Source organism: Lycium barbarum, chromosome 7, assembly GCF_019175385.1.
Source record: "Lycium barbarum isolate Lr01 chromosome 7, ASM1917538v2, whole genome shotgun sequence".
In the NCBI taxonomy this organism is placed as follows: Eukaryota; Viridiplantae; Streptophyta; class Magnoliopsida; order Solanales; family Solanaceae; genus Lycium; species Lycium barbarum.
The window spans coordinates 10,940,540-10,954,432 of NC_083343.1; the positions used below are offsets into that span (position 1 = coordinate 10,940,540).

The 13,893-nt window shown below is 33.6% G+C and overlaps 1 long non-coding RNA gene across 1 annotated transcript; it reads left to right on the forward strand.

The window, feature by feature from the left end:
- Positions 1–468: 468 nt before the first annotated feature.
- Positions 469–4,456, forward strand: LOC132602124 (uncharacterized). The gene is made up of 3 exons (XR_009567608.1): positions 469–718; positions 3,103–3,156; positions 3,835–4,456. It is a non-coding gene; the product is annotated as an uncharacterized LOC132602124 (long non-coding RNA).
- The last annotated feature ends 9,437 nt before the right edge of the window (positions 4,457–13,893 follow it).

The window sequence follows — 13,893 nt, forward strand, 5'->3', positions numbered from 1 at the left end:
AAGAAGATCACAATAATGACTTTTCAACTAAATTCCATCCATTGTATATTCAGTCAAAATAAACTATGCCACAGTTATTTTTTTTTAATATGCCACAATTTCAAATTACTCCGTTCACTTTTACTTGTCCAATATATTAAAATTATATGCTCATTTTTACTTATTTGTTTTAGAAAATTCAAAGATAGTTTACCATTTTATACCTAATTTTGCTCTTATTTAATTACTATTCATTTCCCATCATTTAGATGACTTATAGTAATAATTTTTTATAAGGAGATGACTTATAAAAATTATGAATAATACCGAAAAATTATAATTTTATTTATTGCTTATTAAGGAGGTGTGCCAAGTCAAACATGAAAGTACATATGGACGAAAGTAATAGTTAGTATCGGTGATATAAATTCTCTGTTGGAAATATCTATTGCGTGTAGGTCCACCCATAAGGGGTGCAAATTAGCCTGTTAGCCCATTAGCTTGTACTCCTCCTAAACCCTAGCCCTTTAGATATAAATACACCATTATGGGTGTTGGAAAAGGATGATTTTCCACATTAGATTACGACTAGAGTTTACAAAAGAGAAAAAGCTTTGCATCTCTTAAAGGATATCTAAGCTATGGAAACCAAGCCATTCTTCCGCTTATGTGATAATTCATACCGACCGATAACTCATGTCGTGGTTGTTGCAGATCTGCTTCGGCTAAGGAGAAACTTGTAAGTCTCCGAACCAGCATTTACTACATTGGTATCAAAGTCATAGGCTTGTTTTCCGGCCATTTGCACGATTAGTATGCAGTATATCAATTTTAGGGTTTTACTATGTTAAACCCGTATATTTATTGTGTTATTTCATGTATGAATCAACCTTATATTTGCATGAAACCTTAGGTTCTTTTGTGGATTTCGTCCAGAGCTTTCCGATAATATGTAGATCATAAAATTTGGCCTTGTAGTTTGTGAGTAATTAAAATTTTAAGATCTAGGATTTTACTATGACGAATTTAACCCCAAAAATTCAATAATCTCAGTTTCACACAATTTTTGTGCGTATTGACTTGGGTAATCTATTAAACATATGTTTTTGAGAAAAATCATATAATAAGTTGTGATTATCATCGAAAAATTGGGTCGAATTTTAAGAAAATCTGTTAGGGTTTTGTTTAAAGTAAAAGCAATTGATATTTGACCATAAGGATCAATTTTTGAATGATTTTCCTGGACTTGATGATCCAAACAAGTCCTAAAATACGTTTAGGACTTAAATAGATATTTAAAAAAAAAAATTGGCCGGAAAACATGTTTTATGGCTGCAAACCCAATGAATCCGCCAGCGAAAACATGCTCACTGTTTTTTCTCAAATTTTGGCACCTTTTTTGATGTTTTTCAAGCAACTGATGCTTAAAATCAATCCTAACACTTTTAGGGTAAAACTTAGTGTTTTGATTGAATAAAAAAGACCAAAAAGTGAAGAAGTCAAGCTAGAACACCGAGAAATCCATTTCTGAGAAACTACGTCGTGGGTGACCCATTTGGCCGGAGAAGAAGGCTGAACAGTAATTTTTTTGCAAAGCCCACAGTCGCCCCAAACTTGCGTCGGCAAGTGTGGGCCTTCCCCTATTCCAATTTCGATGATGCTTTTTTTTTTTTCTTGAAATTAAATTTCTGGTTTTTCATACCTTTGAAATAATTCTTTGGAAACTGAAAAATAATTTCCCTGTAATTAATAATGATCTAAAAATAATAATACCGTATTAATTATTTTCAGTAGACTTTTCCATAATGAAAAATATGAAAAATTATTATATGATACGGAGAACATGTCTATGTGACTCACTCTCCCTCAAAGTCTATATAAAATTAAAAAAACCTATTTTCTAAGTGAAATTAGGTATAAATGTTGATTTTCCGCATGATTTATTCTTGGAAACATATAAATATTAATTTTTCAGATCTAATTAAATTATTCTATTGATATATAAGTGTATCTAGAATAAGATCACAATTATTCTATTACACCCCGTACTTTTGTACGTTAAGCATCTTCATGAGTTGGTTGCTATAAGATTGGAGAGCAGAATTATCTTCGAGGTTATAAGAGATTAGACGTGCTCATCTTGAGTATACGAGGGTTTAAGTTCATGCTTAATATGTTTTGAAAAGATTAGAGATTAAATGAATAGACGAGAATACGTTTCGACGAAGTTTGAGGTTGGAGAGTATTTATACAGACCGTAGAATGTTCTACAACCCGCAAGTGGACCAAGCCCCACCGTATAATGGTAACAGTGAGAGAGGTATTCTGTGACCATTATACGGTCCATAAAATTCCGCGGACCGTATAATGTACCGTATAATGGAGGCGGTGCAAATATTTTAATTTGTATAAATCAACCCCAATTCATTTTTCACCTCATTTTTCATTACCGACAAACCTTAAACACTCTCTAGAACTCTCCCTAACCTATTTCAAGTAAACCCAAGATAAATCAAGGATTAAAAGTGAGAATCAAGTGCTAAAGGTTTTCAAAGTCTCGTTGAAGCTTGTTTCTCCTTCTTGTAGGAGCTTTGTAGGATACTTCAAAGTGAAGTAATCTTGGAATTGAAGTGTTTTTTAGTTCTTGAGGTAATATTCCATCTTATTTTCATGTTTATGAGTTTATATGATGATTTTGTTAGATTTGAAGGGAGAGAAGTTGGAGAAAAGGTTCAAAATATGAACTTGAGTTTATGTTGAGATTTAATCTAACTTGAGTTATGTTGTTAGTGTGGTTTTAGTTAAAATCTTATTGTATGGGTTGTAGTCGATGTTAAGATTGTATTGGGGGTTGATATACTTGGTATAATTGAAAGAAAAAGGTATGTAAGTGTTGTATGCAAAACATATAACGGGCTGTTCTATTGTATATTTCTAAATGTTGATGATATGAGTTTAAAGAGGATCATATGAGGTTGTTGTGTTGATTGTTGGATGTTGGATGTGTCGTGGTGATTAATAAATAGAGGAAATACTGCCCGTTCCACTTTAGAATCGAGTTATCATTTGATATACGTGATATACTAGCGCCATCTAAGTTGTATATGTACTCCTTTGTTATAGGATTGGCGCTCTAGTTGTGATAAGCTCGTTGTTGGATGGCTTGGACGGCTTGAGGTATGTTAAGGCTATCTTTCCTTCTTTTGGCATGATCCTTATGAACGGAATGTAAACGTAACGTTACTCCATAATGATCCTATTCTTAGTGGCTAAGGATGCTCCATGTTGATTCATGTTCTAGAATGTTGTTTCCAATAAGTCTTTCTTCAGATTCAGTATGATTCATAGAATTCCTTGTTGATGAAAATGCTAATTCATAATGATGTTCGGAGGTGTAACGACCTTACATCACTCCGACAGATTCAGGATGTACTTTTATCATACACACACACACACACAGATATATATATATATATATATATGTGTGTGTGTGTGTGTGTGTGTGTGTGTGTGTGTGTGTGTGTGTACAGACCTATGACCCCTCAGACATTATATACGCGTATATTATGTATTATATATGGGATATGGGCAAGGTGACGACATTATATACACACTACCACCTGATCAGCTGGTCATATGATGATGATGATGATTCCCACAGAGGCCGATATGATACAATGGGATGCCCACAGAGGCTTGACAGGCGTTATATACGCATATACATATGTATAACCCCTATGCATGCATGCACGATATTTATGCATATCATTGGCCCTTAGAGGCAATTCAGACATACAGGTTGCATTTCTTTTACCATATGTATTCTTATGTCTCTTTCATGTCTTACGTGCTCAGTACTTTGTCCGCACTGACGTCCACAGATTGATGATCCACCACTGTAGGTTATTGTTCAGCTGGAGCACTCCTCTTGTTCCGTAGTTGCTGTTGTGTTTTTGGTACATTATACTTTTGTGTGCATACGGGTATGGCTGAGCCGGTCCTGACCTTATTATGCCATACACTCTAGTAGAGGCTTTTAGACAATCAGGGTATAGTTAGACGTTGTATGGCCAATCGGCCTATATTTTTGCATAGTATTTTCTGATGGCCTTGTCGGCTTGCACAGTTTTTGGCCAGCATAGTTGTATAGTATGTCTTTTCGGGCTCATCCCTTTTTCAGCATATTTCTCATATGATTTAGCAGATTTCCATCTGATGACCCTCGAGGTCCACTCTTGATTATGATTATGATATGAAAGCATGTTTAGTGGTGCTCGACAGGTAGGGCCCGGGTGCCCGTCAAGGTCCTCCGGTTTGGACCGTGACATTTTCTATTTGGTGTATATATTTTTTGTGTATATACCACTTTTTAATCAAGAAATAAAAATATTTATTGAAATATTTGGTGACTTAGCTTGAGTTGATATGATTATTTTACATTTAACATCTATCCTTAGACGATGATTCAGAGCATAGTAAATTTCGACTCAAGGATTTATGTTTAATAGCCCTGTCAATTTGATAAAGTTACATTTATGTGTATGCAATAACTTTAAACAAGCGTGGTTTTATGCTGATTGTGAAACTTTGAGTTTGACAAATATGTAGAACTTTTGTGTTCCATAAATATCATGTCTACTACTTTCAAAAATATTGTTACAGAACTTATCATAAGTGAAAATTTCAATGGTGATAGTTATCAGACTTTAAGGCATTAAATTGTAATAGGTGCTGGAAGAACATTTTTTTGAATTTTAAATAATCCCATGGATGAAGCCTATGATGTTTTAAAAAAATTCCTAGCTCGCATTATGTTGCTGATCTGTGAAGATATCACGCGAAATTTTACTCACAAGATTATCAAAACTTTGTGGGATGCTCTTGAGTCTAAGTGTGGTAGCACTACATTTACTAGACTTAAGGTCATAAGTTGCTACTGAGCACCAAGTTCAAGCTTTTATCCGTTTCCTGCCTCAAATTTAGGAGCATATGAAGATGCACCTGACTTATAATAAATGTAATAGTTGATATTATGATGTGATGCAACACCTACAATTAGTAAATGGGCGACATGAGACTATCAAATAAGGTGCAAAAGTGCACAAAATATTTTCTAGCCTCAATAAATGGTTTTAAACGTAAAATAAGGCTCAACCAAATAAGAATCCTAGAATGGTAACCAATGCGACGATAGAAAATGTGAAAGAAAAAAATATGTGACTAAACTGAAATGCTTCATGTGTGATCAAAAGGGTCACTATGCTAGTGATCGCACTAAGCCTAATAAAACACTTCATAATGAGTCTAAAAAGGTACTTCATGATCCTTACGCTAGTAATATATGCGTTGATAGTTGTATTTTTCTTTCTAAGACTAATATTTCATCCTCATGACTTAGGAGCCACGTACCACATTGTAAGGGAAATGAAGCCTTTGTGGACATCCAATGGATCCCACATGTGTAATGTGGATATTTGTAGGATTGTTAAAAAGATCGTATCATGTGAATTAGTTTTACATAAAATCAAGACTTTATCCCACACAATGCTTTAATTGCTTTATTTGCTCCATAAACTTTCAAGGATATTGTTTTGTGTTGGTTTATTATATTTAGGTTTCAATTGAAATTTTGATGACATTAAGACATAGGACTCATTTTGGATTTGATTTTATCAAAAATGATTTTATCTTTAACGTATTTTGGATATTAGTTCCTTTAATCCAATTGTTAGCTTCCCTAATTGCCTTATCACATAATCACAAGGATGATGTGAAATTTGGTATGCTAGACTTGGTCATATGGGCCTATGACATGTGGATTAGTCACTTGCAAACATTATCTAGTTCGAAAAAGCTAATTATTTAATAACACCACCAGGACTGAATGTCTATTGCATAGACTCATTTGGAAGTTGTATTTCCATGATTGTGAAAATGTGGCAAAGAGCTTCTAATTTCATCATATTAATTGATAAAATTATTCATTTTGATAATCTCCATTTGATGTCACATAACCTAAGGCATTTAGTTACTTTAAGAAGTATACTAGAGGGGCATGGCCTATGCTAAGTACGGGCGCAACATTTGACCTTAGTAGCAGTGTGGATGTAAACCATGTAAAATTAACATATACTCTTTTTTACTTTCTCTCTCTTTTAAGCCTCAAACAACTCAGTTCAAAGCTAGTAGAAAAAGTGAGCATATATCCATTTTTATAAAATGCTTGAGTTCTAAGATGCTAAAATCAAATCGCAAAAGCTTTCAACTATGAAAACAAAAGCTAGTACATGCCTAATTATAGTGAATCACATTTGGGTAGTTGGGTAACCTAACTGAGCTATAACATGCACAATTTGTACAATCACCTTAGTTGTAAGTGCACAAATTAATAATCTAAAAAATAAATATGTCCTTTAATGTCGATGGGAGTGACTTTTTTCGTTCATCTAATTACATCTTCCAATTTGAAATCTTGTACGGGTGATGAAAATCGTTAATGATCACAAGAGTTGAAATTATTTCACCTGTAAGAGACTGAGTGACCTGCAAATATAATTTATCAAGTATCTTTTAGTCGACTTCAAACACCAAAGGCTATAAGTTTTTCTTGTTTGAAGAAATGTAAAAGACAAAGTAGAAACGCAGAAAGAATTTCAATCTGAAACCTAGATTACACATAAATGAAACTAACTCATCTAACTATTAGATGATAAAATGACTGCTACAATCCAAGAATAAAATAAAATAATGCAAGAAAAGAAACTAAAAGGAAGTAATATTGGAGTATGGGGAGCTAACACACCATTGATCAGTCTTGATATATGGTTATAGCAGCACTGTTCCATCATTATTTTCAGCAAATTTGACATTAAATGTAAGAGATCCCTTTCGGATTACTGAGAAAGGACAGGAACTGAACTGTGGCATAAAGTGCTTCCTGAGTAACCCTAACACACGTCTTCCTACCTTGTGCATTTACGTAAGTGTCAACAATATGTGCTTATTTGAAAACCTTTTCTGCACTTAGTTCTCTCAAGCTAGAAATTTCCAAGCATACCAACAGTATAGGATAAGCACCCACAAAATCATATCAGGAACTCATGATTCACACTTCAGGAATAAAAAAGAAGTAACATTTATTTCAACACCTTACAACATAATAACCGTCAACATGTCAATTTTTTTCAAAAAAAAAAAAGGGGGGAATGTATACAAATATTATTAAGGCAAGCAGATTCCAAGATATCTTTTTTTTCCCCATTTCTCAGAACTAAGATCTCATATACACTATTTATAAAAAATAAATAGAATATGACAAAACAAAAGTCTTTAAAGTTTCTTACTCTACGGAGAGTCTATTAGCTGAAATACTCAACCGATTCTGACAAAACCACACAGTTCACATTACTCACCTTGTTTCCAAAAGCAAGAACTCTTTATCTCTAGAACCTTGACAAATGCTAAGGCGTTTTTTCCAAGAGATGGCACTTCAACATGAAAAATATTAGCTTGACAGAACCCTATTGGTAGTTGATGAATAAAAACACTCAAGATCAAGGTGATTTTTCTCGTTTATATATGGTTCCCAGGAGGAGGGCCATGAGAGTTGAATGCACAACATATATGTCAATTAGGGGCGTTCATGGTTCGGTTTGAGTCGGTTATTGATTAAAATCATAACCAAACCAATTTAGTCGGTTTTTAAATGTCTAAAACCATAACCAAACCAAATAAAATAATAACCACCGGTTTGGTTATTGTCGGTTTGGTTCGATTTTTCGGTTTATGACTAGCAGCCATGAGACTTATCAATAAAACATTAAAAAGTTGAAAAAGACATGTCTTTTTTTTTTGTTCAAATGATAACTTTTATTTATAGTTTAAGGTGAAACATACATCATAGAAACATTTTCACTATTAGTGATAGTGTAGTACTCAAGTTACCCAAAGTTGCTAAACTATTACATATAGAGCTAAAAACTAACTTAGTAGTGGCTGCACCATTTTTGTCATCTTAATACACATACCTGGAAATAAAGTAGAGCATAGGAGCTTTTAGTTGTTGTTTACAAACATACATATTAATTAAACATAAAGACTACCTAAAATGAAAATGAAAATGAAAATGAAAATATATGAAATAAAAAAACTTTGAGTAATGATCCCAAACTTTGGGACAATAATTGCATTTTTCCCTCAATTCTCCCATTTTATTAACAAAACTTTGTGTAAAGATCCCAAACTTCAGATGTTTTTCTATCATTATCCCCAAGGCTAGGGTCTCGATTACAAGGAGTTGTTCTTTTTTGCTTTTTAAGAGGATTACCCACGGAAGAAGTATTAGGACATTACCATGTGCTTGAGTTACAACAAATGCTGATGTTACTGAAGTATCTTCTATAGGAACCTCTAAATCTACAACCTCTGTCCTTTTCATATGAAAAATATTAGAAGTTTAGGACTCATTCAAACAAGAAAAAAGAAAGGTATAAATTCAAAAAAAAAAAAAAAAAGAAACAACCTAAAATCAAATGGCTGACAAAGAAAGGCTAAAAATTTAAGTTAAAGACATTAGACTCTAACTTGAGCTTCTGTTAGTAGGTTTACACTTAACACTTAAAGACATGGGCTTGGACATATTCTTAAAAACATGGGCCTTAAACAATCATGTGAAATAAGTAGACCAAAAATCAAATTAATGATTAAAAAGTATAAAATATTTATAATTATTTATGAAAAACTAATATTATACATATAAATAATTATAAAATTTATGTATATAATTTATTGGTTTGGTTCGGTTATTTTTTAATAGAACCATAACCAAACCAAATATTATCGGTTTTTAAAATTTAAAACCAAACCAAACCAAACCAAATGTCGATTTTTTTATTCGGTTTTGTTAAATTTTTTATTTGATTTTGATTTTAACCAAAACCGTGAACAGCCCTAAATTGTCAATAGTGAAACTATAAATCAGGATGAATTTTCTTACTTAGCTAATACATCAAACTTCAAATTTTCCGTTGCTGCCAAGTGGATAGGCCACAAGTGGAAATGTAGTCAATCCTTGTATACTTCTTGAAAAGTTCCACCACTTAGATCCAGTGAATTTGAAAAATCCAGAGCTTCAACTCAACATTTGCACTATAAGCTTGACTCGAAATTGTATTCATGTAAAAAAGTTTGACCGATGCATACTGAAACTTCTAAAAACAGGGCATCTTCTCTCTGGAATACAGAAAATTCATTGACCTAAGCAAGGAAGAGAAGTATACACACACCATAAGCAGAAAACAGAATTCCATACCACATGGGAAATCCAGGGAAAATTACATATTATATGACAATTAAGAAATATTTCAAGAATATTACATCTATATATAGGGTATATTATGTAAGTATTCTTGCTCCTAAGGATTGAACTTCCAAAGAGCAGAATATACATGGATTTGTTTTCTCAATGTATCTAGAAAGCTAAGTTGGAAAGTTAAAGTTGCACGGATTCTTCAGTTTCGGTGGCGCACCAGTGTCGACACTACATGGGTGTGAGATCCATGCAGGATATGGTCAAACGATTTTGGGTACTTTGACCATCATAATTTAGGCATATTTTTAGAACTTTACTTTTAGATATTCGAATTATTTTTAGTCGAAACCCGCACCCGTATCCATACCTAGATCCATACTCCCGGATTATAAAATTAGATCCGCCGGAGACCCAAACCCCATTCCAAGCAACTTAGCTAGAAAGACATAGTATTAAATATTAATATAATATAACACCAAAAATCAATTGTACAAATAGAGTTTCATGCACATTGGAAGCCATTTAACTTTTTTTGCTTTAAACTCTACTAGGCAGGACTTTTTACCTCAACTTTTATAGAAAAGGATATGCAAACAATCCCAAGGTAGAATTCATGAGCAAAAAAAGCAATTGCAGTGATGGAAGAACAGTAATTACTACAGTTTCAACAATACGATAACTCAATAAGTAATGAATTTCATGGAAAACATATTAGGCTCTGTAAGATAATGGTCTGAAGTTGTCATCTACAAGTCAGAGCTCTGAAATATTTGTTCCTTTTGAATGCTCAACACTCATCAGTTCATAGTTCCGACATGCATGTAGCAAAAAAATTCTAAGTTTTACCTAAAATCACCATAAGGTTATTAGTTTCCCCGTTGTGAAAGAAGAATGTCAAGTAACTTGAGAACAATATACTAATCTTCATACTCATGGCAACCTCTCTAAAAATAAATCAAAGATTTCGTTTCATTAGTTAAATGGATGATAAAATTATGCAGAATATCATTTACATAGTAGTTATTAGTTTTTTTTTCTCCATTTTCATTTCTCATTAAACACTCACAAAACTAGGACCCTTTTTTGCAGGCATATTCTCTGGACCATTAATTTTCCAGGTGATTCACAAACATACAGATGTATTTGTCCTATAACATTATGAAGAAGAATACTCAAAGTCATTCTAGAGAATAACAAAAGAGAACTAAATTATCACTGGAACTCGTACATATTCATCTCAAACGACTTTTTTGAACCCAATTTGTACTCCATACATACTAAATTTACCAAATGCTAAAGGTAGATTTTAATTTTGAATAATAGTTAACTGTTGTTTCTATGAGCAAAATTTGTTTTTTACAAAAAAAATAAAAGTAAAAGGAAGAGGAAACTGGGCCAGGTAAAGGCAACACGCAAATACATAAACAGATAAATTCTCAAATTATAAGTTGGATAAACCGGTATGTTTACCTTCTAATGTTTGATTTTACAACATTGTTGGAGTCAATATTTGTTTGGACGTTGAAGGGAGTGCTTTGGAAGTTCTAGATCAGGAAAGGGAGAGAAGTGGAAACAGCAACACGTGTCTATGGCTGCAGTACACGCGTTACAAGGGGAAGCAATTTAACCCTAAAATAATCCACAATTTCAAAAATACAACTTTTGGTGCTTTTGGTACAATCCTCTGCTGCAGCGTTCATCCTCCCTCTTGTTGGCTTCTATAATATTTAAATAAAAAAGATTGGAAATCAATTGGACAAATAAATTAGAGTATTGTCGAGGCCATGAATAAGTCTTGATCCCATTAAGATAGGTTTTTTGTGCTGAAAGTGGAATTGTTGATAAATTGACTATTCTAATATTTCACAATAAAAGGTGTTTTGGAAAGCACAAAAAGAATGCTCCTTGAAATTATTAGATCGATGATGGCGCAAGTAAAGTTATATGTTTCCTATTGGGGAGATGTGTTGTACTAATTGTTGTCTATGTTCTTAACCATGTGCCAGTGGAATCAGTTACATCTACACCATATGCGTAGCTTATATATACAATTTCTCATGGCATATTGAGCCAAGAGAGTGTCTATATGAGATACTATAAATTACGTGTTTATGGAGCAACATCACAGTGGAACCATAACTGAATTCGACTCAAAAAGTGTCACATCTATTCAAGGAGGGCGAGATAAGTTTAGACTTATCTACTCATGAACCTAAGGACCCATATCAAATAGGATCCTTTCATTCGAGTGGGATATTTTTAAGTGATGATAATTAATTTTCTTATCTAGATCAACATTCAACATCGGATGCGAATGAAAGTGATCCTACTACGAGTGAGAGTGACAATAATCTTGTTATTTCAAATGGTAGTTAGATGAATCATACTCCAAGTGGAAGCGAGATGAATAGTTTTGGTTCAAGTAGGAGTAAAATAGATCCAAACAGGAGTGATTAATGAGCCAAAAATTAGCTTGAGGTAAAATGAATAAATGAAATGGAAGAATAAATGGAGTCTAGGAGAATCAACTAAGTCGAGGAACTAGTTGGTCACCAAATGGGTTCCCAAAGTTAAGCACAAGGCTTGTAGAAAAATTGAGATATATGGCTTGACTTGTTGCTAAAGTGTATACGTAACAAGAGTGATTAACTATGACAAGACTTTCTCACCTGTTATGCGAAATCACCTCTGCTTGTATAATTTTTGCTATTGTTGCTAGCTCAGATTTGTAATTGCATCAAACGGGTGTAAATATTGTCTTTCTCGACGGAGAAGTAAGTGACTAATTAATGTGAAATAACTTGAAAATTTCTTCCAAAAGGCCACAAACATATGGTTTGTAGACTTTAGTAGTCTTATTATGGCCACAAACAAACTTCAGGATAGTGGTATATATGTTTTCTTAGTGTGGTCAATTCTATTGACTTCACAATTGTAACATCCAGTAAACCTGATGTTATACCTCAGATTTTCGCACGTTAAAGTCACATCATGAGTTAGTCGACGTAAGTTCAAAAAGAAATTATGTTGAGGATAAAAGGGATTGATTTTATTAATAAAAATGGTTACAAGAATCTATAAATAATATTAGTAAGTGGCGGAAGATTTGGAGGGTGAATGAATCAAAGAAGCATGAGTTTCGTCAAAAGTCGACAAGTTGGGAATACGATAACTTGTACTTTTGTGTGAGATTAGGAGTGCTCCACATGCTAAGCAAGTAATGATATGAAGTACTTGAATTGTATAATGGTCTCTTGTTAAGTTTGGAAGTCAAACGAGTTGTAATACGAAAGTCGACAAAGGGCGTCGCGAGTTAAGTTTGTAAATTTCACTGAAATTTGGGTCAGATGTCTCGGAGCCTTTCTCTCAATCTACTTGGATTTACGGGGTGATCCACCTACCAAATCGAAGGTCTACGAGTCTAGTTTCCAGAGAATTTTACCGTTCGTCAATACGACATCGGAGTAGAGAGATATTCGTGTTTCCGTCCAGGGACATAAACTATCACGGGAACAGTTTGCTGCTTTAAATTGCCCAAGTATATATAGGCCATTGCACGAATGTTTCTTCCATTTTCTCACCATCCCCAACCTAGAAAACCCTCAAACCCTCTCCAATTAATCCTCCATCAATCTCAATCCAAACCAAGAGCAAATGTATCAACTTTAACATGAAGAACAACATGGCAACTTCGAAATTGTGATTTCTTTACTATTTCACCTTTCGGAGGAAAACCTTACTTTGAAGTAACTTGGAGTTTGAAGTGATTTTCATGACCTAAGGTATATTTTAACTTCCTTTTAATCTCTTTTAACTTCTACAAGTAATTGATCATAGCAATTGGTGAAAACCCCCATAGAACAAGCTCTTATATATTCTTATGAAACTTTCATGAACTTAGCTTATTTGTTGGGCTGGTTTATATGGTTTTGTTGTGTTGTTTGGAGTTATGGTGATATGGATAGAATCATATTGAAGAGGAGAAGTAGAAAAGTAGAATTTGGTAGCGTTTTACGAGAAAAGTTCGCTACAAAAAGGGCCTATAAATTCATGCCCATGAGTTGCGTGATTAAATGTCTAAATGAAGATTTCTATAAGCTATGACCTTGGTTTTGATCTTGAATAGTCTGTATTATGTAGCAAATCGTTCTTAAGGCATTCAAGGACTCGGGAAACATATATAACTCCATCGACGAGGTATGTAGGGCTTTATATTCTCTTTGTGGCATGACTAGATTTCAAATGACCTTTCATTGAAAAATTTGTTCCGCTAACTTGGATCGATCGTGTTCCATGATAATTGAGCTGACACATACTTCATCTATGACTAGTACCATATTATGGTCCACATCTCCTTTTGGCTATCGAGTAAAAGACTTTCCGTTCAACTTGTGTTGATCATGTCCCAAAATGGTTAAGCATACCCTTTTCTCATGAATAGCTTGTATTGAAGTACCTTTCACATTTCGTATCCCTCTTGTTTATTGAATGAAGAATGATATTAGTTATGGTACTCTTCACATCAAAGTTTAGTTGATTGTACTTCCTTTAATTGAGTTAATCCTTATCTTCTTGTTTATTGCTCCAAGGTGACGAACCTCTCG